The sequence below is a fragment of the Vulpes vulpes genome, chromosome 8, assembly GCF_048418805.1.
Source record: "Vulpes vulpes isolate BD-2025 chromosome 8, VulVul3, whole genome shotgun sequence".
In the NCBI taxonomy this organism is placed as follows: domain Eukaryota; kingdom Metazoa; phylum Chordata; class Mammalia; order Carnivora; family Canidae; genus Vulpes; species Vulpes vulpes.
The window spans coordinates 66,903,264-66,913,686 of NC_132787.1; positions in this window are offsets into that span (position 1 = coordinate 66,903,264).

Consider the following 10,423-nt stretch of genomic DNA (forward strand, 5'->3'; position numbering starts at 1 on the left):
TGATGTATTATAAAGAACTTTGCCCATGAGTGAAAGTGACAGAGGAGAAATGAGCAGCTGAGGCTTTGCAGTGTTTTCTCTGCACATGTAAGAAACCAACCATTTAAAAATCTTGTAAAAACCATGACTTACATGATTGTAACAATGGATTAGGTTCAAGAAGGGATAAGGGGAAGTTGGCACAGGAACTCTGTAAAGAGAGTTGCACAATTTGAACAATGCATGTATAACTGCACTTTCACTTGACTTTTATACTGCTCAAGGCCAAATCAAACTGGAGTTTTAAATGTGGCTGCTTCCCTCACTTTATTCCACCTTTTCGGCTTTCTTCAAGTCCGACCACTCTGCAGATTCTTCAAGTGTACCTCATGCCAAATTCCTTTTTAGAACACTGTATCACTCAGAAAACTTCCCTGACTGAAACAACTAACAAGGTACTATGGTAGTCCCTGTTTTCCTGATACTTATGCCCTGTGTAATCCTCTCACCTATAGTATGGACAGGGTCTGTGGTTTGCTTCCTACCTGTAGAATACGGCAAGTCACTGCTGTGATTATGTTACACAAATCATAACATTCGTTGTATTAAGAGTCTCTTTGCTGGCTTAAATGAGGTAAGTGGCTATATAGGGGAGATGAGGCAAAGAACTGAGGAGAGTCTCCAGGCAAAAACCAGCTAGGAAGTAAGGTCAGCTTCCAAGGGACAACCAGTAAGAAACTGAATCCCTCAGTTCTGTATCACTTAAAAACCTGAGTCCTGCTAATGGCTGCAGCACCTTTAAAGTGGATCTTTCCCCAGATAAGCCTTCAGATGAGAACTGGCCCTAGCTGACACCTTGATTGCAGCATTGTAGGGCATCCAGCTAAGCTAACTTTCTCATGGCCTACAAAACTGTGAGATAATAAGTGTGTGCTATTTTAATCCACTGTCTGTGATAATATTGTTATGCAGCCATAGATAACTAACACAGCGATACTGGGTAAATTATTATAAAAATTATCATTTTTAATACATTCCTGAGCTGCCAAAAAAGTAAGAAACTCATAGACCTGAAAAACAAAGTAAAACTAAGAAATTAGGGGATAGAGACGTCTGGGTGGCTCAGTGGTTGAGCGTCTGCCTTTGGTTCAGGGCATGATCTCATGGTCCCGGGCATGAGTCCCACATCAGGCTCCCAGCACGGGGCCTGCTTCTCCCTCTGCTTATGTCTCTGCCTCTCTCTCTGTGTCTCTCATGAATAAGTAAATAAAATCTTTAAAAAATTAGGAGATAAACTAGCCTTAAATCCAGATTTTACTATGAGGAATTATTTTGTGTCCTAGAAATGTTGAGTTTTGCTTTGACTATTTCATTGGGCACTGAGAGAACATAAAACAAAATAAAAAATGTAGGGCTTTGCCACATAGGGAAATATAATAAGGTACCCTTGAAGAAAGCTAGCTACATCTGCTAGGTAAGGAAGAATAAAAAAATATGAAAAAAAAAAAAAGAAGAAGAAGAAGAGTACCATAAAGAACATTACTTCTCTCAGACTTGGCACTTAGTGGAATAAAAACAAATAATCTCTTCTAAGAATTCATAAGTGCAAGTCGTTACCATGTAGGTTTTTGATCTTACCTTATATAGTCTGAAAAGTCTCAAATAGAAAAGTTAGTTTAAGCAAAATAGATTGTACTATAGGAGATGGTTAGAAGTAAATGATAATCCTGAATTTAAATAGATAAAATTTCAAAGGAAATGAGCCATCATAATTTAAAAATTGCAAAAACATACAAGGAAATAAAATATAGTGAGAGAGAACTAGAGAAACAACAGTGATACAAATAGAAACACAAAAAATTTCAGATACAAATAATTTTAGTTATAGATGTTAAATAATGATGTTTAATATATTTTAAGACAATATAAAATTTGAAAATATGAGCAGAGAACAAAAAATAAATAAATAACTTTGAAAGATAACAAAACTGACTTTCTAGAAATGAATCACATTAAGCACATTAGGTGAAGAGAAATTCATGAACTAGAAAATAGTTCTGAAGAGATATATTCACAATGCAATCCAGTGAAGAGAAAAAAAGATTGAAGATTTACTGACACAGAGAAAAGAATTGAGTAGATCTAACATATGACTGTATTATATGTATGTCTGTATAAAATATGGCACAAAATATATAAAATATTATATTGTATATATATATTTATATATAAAATAGTAGCATGCAATTAAAACAGTACTTTAGGAATATATATGCCCTTAAACCTAAATTATAAACAAGAAATGTTTCACAATTTATAATCAGAGGAGCTAGTATATGAAGTAATCAAAGTTACTTTAAAATAAATTTGAAGTAGCAGGAAAGAAAGATCATAGTCAAAAATTAATGGAATAAAAAATAAACAGAGAGGATCAATAAATCCCAAACAGGAGTATCTTTAAAAGATTATGAGCTTGATGTTAGCAAAATTCAGTAATCCAGATGTTGGCAAAAATGTGAAGAAATGATCCCTTTCACTACTTTTTTATAGTCCCCATATGAGTGAAACCATATAATGATTGTCCTTCTCTGATTGACTTACTTCACTCTGCATAATACCCTCCAGTTCCATCCACCTCAAAGCAAATGGTGAGTATTCCTTTTTTATAATGGCTGAGCAATATTCCATTATATGTATCTATATAATGGAATATATAAATCATATATATGATATGTATATATGATATATATATATGATGGGCAGGGGGATGGGGTGAATGGGTGACGGGCACTGAGGGGAGTACTTGACAGGATGAGCACTGGGTTATACTATATGTTGGCAAATCGAACTCCAATAAAAAATACCCAAAAATATGTGAAGAAGTGAGAACCCACATTACTAATAAATTTACAAATTACTATAACTGTTTTAGGTAGCATTTGATTATTCCACATTGAAATTGAGTATATTCATGCTATAAAAGTCAATTATTCCATTTGGATATATATTCCTTAGGAAGAAATATGACATTGGGGTTCCTGGGTGGTACAGTTGGTTGAGCATCCTACTCTTCAGCTCAGGTTGTGATTTCAGGGTCATGAGACCAAGCCCAACATTGGGCACCCCACTCAGTGAAGAGTCTGCTTGAGATTCTTTCTTCTCCTCTGCACCTCCCACTCATGTTATTTCTCTCTCCCTTTAAAATAAATAAATCTTTTTAAAAAAGAAGTATTACATCTCATAACTTTATGCCTGAGGAAAAAATCTTGTAGATATTATCAGGTGGCATGTACAAGAATGTCCATAGCAGCAGTGTCAATAAAAACAAAAAAATTAAAATAATTAGAATTACCACCAATAATAGAATGAATAATTAGTTTGAGGATTTATTGAGTGGAAAAATGAATGGACTGCTAGTACATGCATTAACCTGGCTTAACCTTAAAAAGATGTTCATGCCTAAATTTTAACATTGTGGAGAAAAAAAAGCATATCTCAGAATAATATAGTAAGAGATTTTAAAACAAAAATAGAGCAAAACTAAATAATATATTGCTTAGGAATACCTAAGCACATGTTAAAACCTATAAAAAGAGTGGGAAAATGGTTAACAGAAAACTAAGTATTGTTTATCCAGCAAAGCTGTCATTCAGAATAGAAGGAAACATAAAGAACCTCCAAGATAGGCAAAAACTGAAAGAACATGTGACCACCAAACTTACTCTGCAAGAAATATTAAGGAGGACCCTGGAAAAGAAAGAAGAGCCCAAAGAAACAATCCACAAAAACAAGGAGTGAATAGGTAACACAATGATACTAAATTCCTATCTTTCAATATTTACTCTGAATGTGAATGGGCTAAATGATCCCATAAAAGACACAGGGTATCAGACTGGATAAAAAAGAAAGACCTATCTATATGCTGTCTACAAGAGACTCGTTTTGGATTTAAGGACATCTCCATTCTGAAAATGAATGGGTGGAGAACCATTTACCATTCAAATGGTCCTCAAAAGAAAGCTGGGGTAGCAATCCTCATATCAGATAAATTAAAGTTTATCCCAAAGACTGTAGTAAGAGATGAAGAGGGACACTATATCATACTTAAAGGGTCTATCCAACAAGGACACCTAACAATCATGAATATTTATGCCCCTAATGTGGGAGCTGCCAAGTATATCAGTCAATTAATAGCCAAATTAAAGACATACTTAGATAATACACTAATAGTAGGAGACTTCAACACAGCACTTTCAGCAAATGATAGATATTCTAAGCAGAACATCACCAAAGAAACAAGGGCCTTAAATGATACACTGGACCAAATAGATTTCACAGACATATACAGAATTTTCCATCCAAATAAAACTGAATACACATTATTTTCAAGTGCACATGGAACTCTCTCCAGAATAAACCACATACTGGGTCACAAATCAGGACTCAACAGATACCAAAAGATTGGGATTGTCCCCTGCATATATTCAGACTACACTGCTTTGAAACTAGAACTCAATCACAAGAAGAAATTTGGTAGAAACTCAAATACATGGAGGTTTAAGAGCATCCTACTAAAAGATGAATGGGTCAACCAGGAAATTAGACAAGAACTAAAAAGATTCATGGAAAAAATGAAAATGAAGATACAACTGTTCAAAATTTTTGGGATACAGCAAAAGTGGTCCTAACAGGGAAATACATTGCAATACAAGCCTCCCTAAAAAAATCAGAAAAAACTCAAATACACAAGCTTACCTCACACCTAAAGGAACTGGAGAAAGAAGAGCAAGTAAAACCTACACCAAGCAGAAGAAGAGAGACAATAAATATTCAGGCAAAACCCAAAGAAATAGAGGCCAGAAGAACAGTAGAACAGATCAACAAAACAAGGAGCTGGTTCTTTAAGAGAATTAATAAAATACATAAACCTATAGCCAGCCTAATTAAAAAGAAAAGGGAAAAGACCCAAATTAATAAAATCAGGAATGAAAGAGAAGAGACCACAAACAATACAAAGAAAATACAAACGATTTTAAAAACGTATTATGAGCAGCTATATGCCAACGAATTAATCAATCTAGGAAAAATGGGTGCATTTGTGGAAAACCACAAATTACCAAAACTGGAACAGGAAGAAATAGAAAACCTGAACAGGCCAATAACCAGGGAGGAAATTGAAGCAGTCATCAAAAACCTCCCAAGACACAAAAGTCTAGGGCCAGATGGCTTCCCAGGGGAATTCTATCAAATGTTTAAAGAATAAATAATACCTATTCTACTAAAGCTGTTCCACAGGATAGAAAGGGACAGAATACTTCCAAATTCATTTTATGTTGCCAGCATTACCTTGATTCCAAAACCAGACAAAGATCTCACCAAAAAGGAGTATTATAGACCAATATCCCTGATGAACATGAATGCAAAAATTCTCAACAAGATATTAGCCAATAGGATCCAACAATACATTAAGAAGATTATTCATCATGACCAAATGGGATTTATCTGGGATGCAAGGTTGGTTCAACACTCGTAAAACAATCAACATGATAGAGCACACAAGAGAAAAAAGAAGAACCATATGATCCTCTCAATAGATGCAGAGAAAGCATTTAACCAAATACAACATCCATTCCTGATTAAAACTCTTCAAAGTGTAGGGATAGAGGGAACATTCCTCAATATCATAAAAGCCACTTATGAAAAGACCACAGTGAATACCATTCTCACTGGGGAAAAACTGAGAGCCTTTCTCCTAAGATCAGGAACATGATAGGGATGTCCACTCTCACCACCACTATTCAACATAGTACTAGAAGTCCTAGCCTCAGCAATCAGACAACAAAAAGAAATAAAAGGCATTCAAATTGGCAAAGAATTTCACAGATGACATGACACTGTATATAGACAACCCAAAAGACTCCACCCCAAGATTGGTAGATCTCATACAGCAATTCAGCAATATGGCAGTATACAAAAACAATCCCCAGAAATCAGTGGCATTTATATACACTAAAACTGAAGAAAGAGAAATTAAGGAATCAATTCCATTTACAATTGCACCCAAAAGCATAAGATACCTAGGAATAAACCTAACCAAAGAGGTAAAGTATTTGTACCCTAAAAACTACAGAACACTCCTGAAAGAAATTGAGGAAGACACAGAGGGAAAAACATTCCATGCTCGGATTGCAAGAATAAATATTTTGAAGTACCATGGGCTTTCTTCACAGAGTTGGAACAAATAATCTTAAGATTTGTGTGGAATCAGAAAAGACTCTGAATAGCCAGGGGGATACTGAAAAAGAAAACCAGAGCTGGAGGCATCACAATGCTGGATCTCAAGTTGTACTAAAAAGGTGTAATCATCAAGACAGTGTGGTACTGGCACAAAAACAGACACACAGACCAATGGAACAGAATACATAATCTAGAAATGGGCCTTCAACTCTATGGTCAACTAATATTCGACAAAGCAGGAAAAACTATCCACTGGAAAAATCACAGTCTCTTCAATAAATTGTGCCGGGAAAATTGGACATCCACATGCAGAAGAATGAAACTAGACCATTCTCTTACACCATACACAAAGATGATAAACTCAAAATGGATGAAAGATCTAAATGTGAGGCAAGAATCCATCAAAATCCTGGAGAAGAACACAGGCAACACTGTTTTTCAACTTGGCCACAACAACTTCTTGCAAGATACATCTATGAAGGCAAAGGAAACAAGGCAAAAATGAACTGTTGGGATTTAATCAAGATAAAAAGCTACACAGCAAAAGAAACAGTCAACAAAACTAAAAGACAACCTACAGAATGGGAGAAGATATTTGCAAATGACCTATCAGATAAAGGGCTAGTATCCAAGATACCTAAAGAATTTATTAAACTCAACAGGAAAGAAACAAACACCCTATCATGAAATGGGCAAAAGACGTGAACAGAAATTTCACCAAGAAGACATACACATGGCCAAAAAGCACATGATAAAATGCTCTGCATCACTTGCCTTCAGGGTAATACAAATAAAACCACAATGAGATACCACCTCACACCAGTGAGAATGGCGAAAATTAACAAGACAAAAAACAACAAATATTGGAGAGGAATTGGAGAAAGGGGAACCCTCTTGCACTGTTGGTGGAAATGCAAACTGGTGCAGCCACTCTGGAAAACAGCATGGAGGTTCCTCAAGAAGTTAAAAATAGAGCTACTCTATGATCCAGCAATTGCACTACTGGGTATTTACTCCAAAGATACAGATGTACTGAAATACTGGGACACCTGCAACCAATGTTCATACTAGCAATGTCCACAATAGCCAAACTGTGGAAGGAGCCACAAGGAGCCACAATGTCCTTGGACAGATGAATGGATAAAGAAGAAGTGGTATACACACACACACACACACACACACACAATGGAATATTACTCAGCCATCAGAAAGGACGAATACCCACCATTTGCTTCTATGTGGTTGGAACTGGAGGATATTAGGCTGAGCGAAGTAAGTCAATCAGAGAAAGACAATCATCATATGGTTTCACTCATACGGGGAATAGTATGATTATAAGGGAAAGGAGGGGAACTGAGTGGGAAAAATTTAGATGGAGACAAACCATGAGAAACTCCTACCTCTGGGAAACAAACGAAAGGTTGCAGAAGGGGAGGTGATTAGGGGTGGTTTGGGTAGCTGCATGATGGGCACTGAGGGGGGCACTTCATGGGATGAGCACTGTGTGTTATACTATATGTTGGCAAATCAAACTTCAATAAAAACAAGTGATAAAAAACAATTGCTGAAAGGAAGAAAAAAAGGAAAACTCAGGATTGTGGTCAGCTCTGGGAGTTGGAGTAGGAAAGATACACAGGAAGCTATAAGGTACAAATAATGTTCTTTTAATCTTGGTAGTCAGAATCAGATGGTCAGTGTGTAATTAACTTTAAAATAATAAAGACATATTTTAAACCTCTATTATAAGTGCAACAGATTTAAATGTTTTTGAATGTTGTATTGAAGTTGTATTCACTACCATTTGGAACAGGTTTCACTCTTCCCTCCCTGATCCTCCCTCTTGATTTTTGTTTATTTCTAAGTGCTCAGCCCAGTATGTAATTGGAGAGAAGCTTTGATACAATTCTAGATACTTTGATGAACTACCTATCTCTGGGCATTGCCACCATTTCCCAGGCACTGCTGACGTGCTGAGAGCTGGATAAGCACCAAAGCTGCCTCGTATGTAGACTTTGCAGTTTTCCTCTCTCCATAACAATTAGGTTCTCTGAAAAAAATTCAAAGAATGTCTTTTTCCCCTACTTACCTATACTTAGCCCCTCTGGATATCCAACAGCTTTGCTTTGCCCAATGAGTTTTAGTAAAAATAAAACCTGTATATTGTGCTAACATCTCTTCCCCAGAATTAAATGCAGAATCCATGGTGTGCACCAGGGGAAATATTTGAATCTAAAGAACTGAATTTACTCTGATTTTGCTTTACATCACAACTTTTTAAAAATAAATTGTGGACCATGCCACTCTGCTTTATTGGACCATACCATTCTGCTTCACTCCCTTTTTCCTTGGGGTACTTTTTCTTCTAGGGGATTTTAGTCTCTGACAAGCACTCTTCTTCTATCAAAAATGCCCAGAGCTTTCTAAATGTTGAAGAACAAATCTTTTTTAAAAATAGAAACCTGAAATATATGCAAAATACTTTGATCCATTATTTTCAGTAATAGCACATCAAAAATGTTCAAACTTCAGAGAATAGGGAATTAGTGAAATTAATTATGGAATATCCACATAATAGAATTTTTCCATATTAATATTGGCTAGGAGAACTTAAATAAATTAAAAGATGTCAATCATACAGGTTTAAGTGTAAATACAGGTTACATAGTATGAAGTCCTATTAGCAAGGTTGTTTGGGTGTATGTGTGTACCAGCATGCGTGTGAATGCTTGCAAACGTGTACACAAAGTTGTTAGCTGTGGTTATTTCTGGGCAGTGAAATTATGGGTAATAATTCCTTTCTATTAAAGAATGATATATAATTTATTTGATTTTTAGTTTTCCTTAAACAGTAACATTCCTTAAAGATATTAAAAGTTGAATTGTAATTTTTATAATCTGATGTATTTGACTTTAATAAACACATAAAAATTAATGCTTAAGTGTAGTTCCTATATCTGACCATTTTTATTAAATAGATGAGAAATGTTTTAAAATTAATAACAAAAATTCCAAACGGCAGTCATTCATTCAAAGATTTAGAAAACATTTGGGATCCCTGGGTGGCGCAGTGGTTTGGCGCTTGCCTTTGGCCCGGGGCGCGATCCTGGAGACCCAGGATCAAATCCCACGTCGGGCTCCCGGTGCATGGAGCCTGCTTCTCCCTCTGCCTGTGTCTCTGCCTCTCTCTCTCTCTGTGACTATCATAAATAAATAAAAATTAAAAAAAAAAAAGATTTAGAAAACATTTAATTTTAGTGTTGCTCAACATAAAAAAAGATACTTTCCGCTATTTAATTAAAAGACAACATTCTAATGCAAACACCGAGATTAGAATGACAACATCTTTTTTACGTTTGATTACATAAAAAAGACAGTAAGTCCTAGCACAAAAGTATTTTACTGATTCTGTTAATATTGATAACTAGGTGTTTTTGTCATTATTAAATGTACAAAAATACCCCAGAGAATTGGAATTAAGCAAATATCCTGATATCAGCCTTGCCTGACCATGACAATGTGTATTATTAATAATGCTTCTTATGTTTTTTTTTCCTTAGCAAGATCTTAATCAAGTCAAATATAGAAAACAAAAGATTCTAAAGCAAATATAGAAAACAAAAGATTCTAAAGATTCTATACAATTGTAACCCCACACCCAATTACACTTTTCTCAGATTGAGTGGATCTGGGGAGAAATTGAAAAACTTGCAGCTATGCATAGACACATTTTGCTATTGTGCAAGAATAGAAGGCGCCAAATTAAAATTGAAAGGGGGAGAAACTCATTTTAGAGCTTTGCCCATTGATGTGAGTTCAAGTAAATATCTACATTTTGTACTAGTATATTAGATGTTTGAGCCAAGCAGGTGACATATGTCCCGTGATCCAGGGCAAGCCCTGCCAGAATTTCCTATTAAACTGTCAGTCACCAAACACTAGATGTCAAAAAGGACAAAGCTGCACATTTTGTTTCCTAATTTGTTATTCTCCAGAATCACAGTACAAAATTCTCCCAAACATGAGTGTTTAGTAATCATAATAAAAAATGACCTAATTTGTCAATATGTAAATAAACATATCAGAGAAACACATACAATTGGGGAAATAAAACTTTTGTTCACCACTTATAAATATGTAAACATTAAAGTATGAATTAACAAAAATAAGTAATACTGTTCTCTATGTCTCTTGATAGTTCAAGACACAA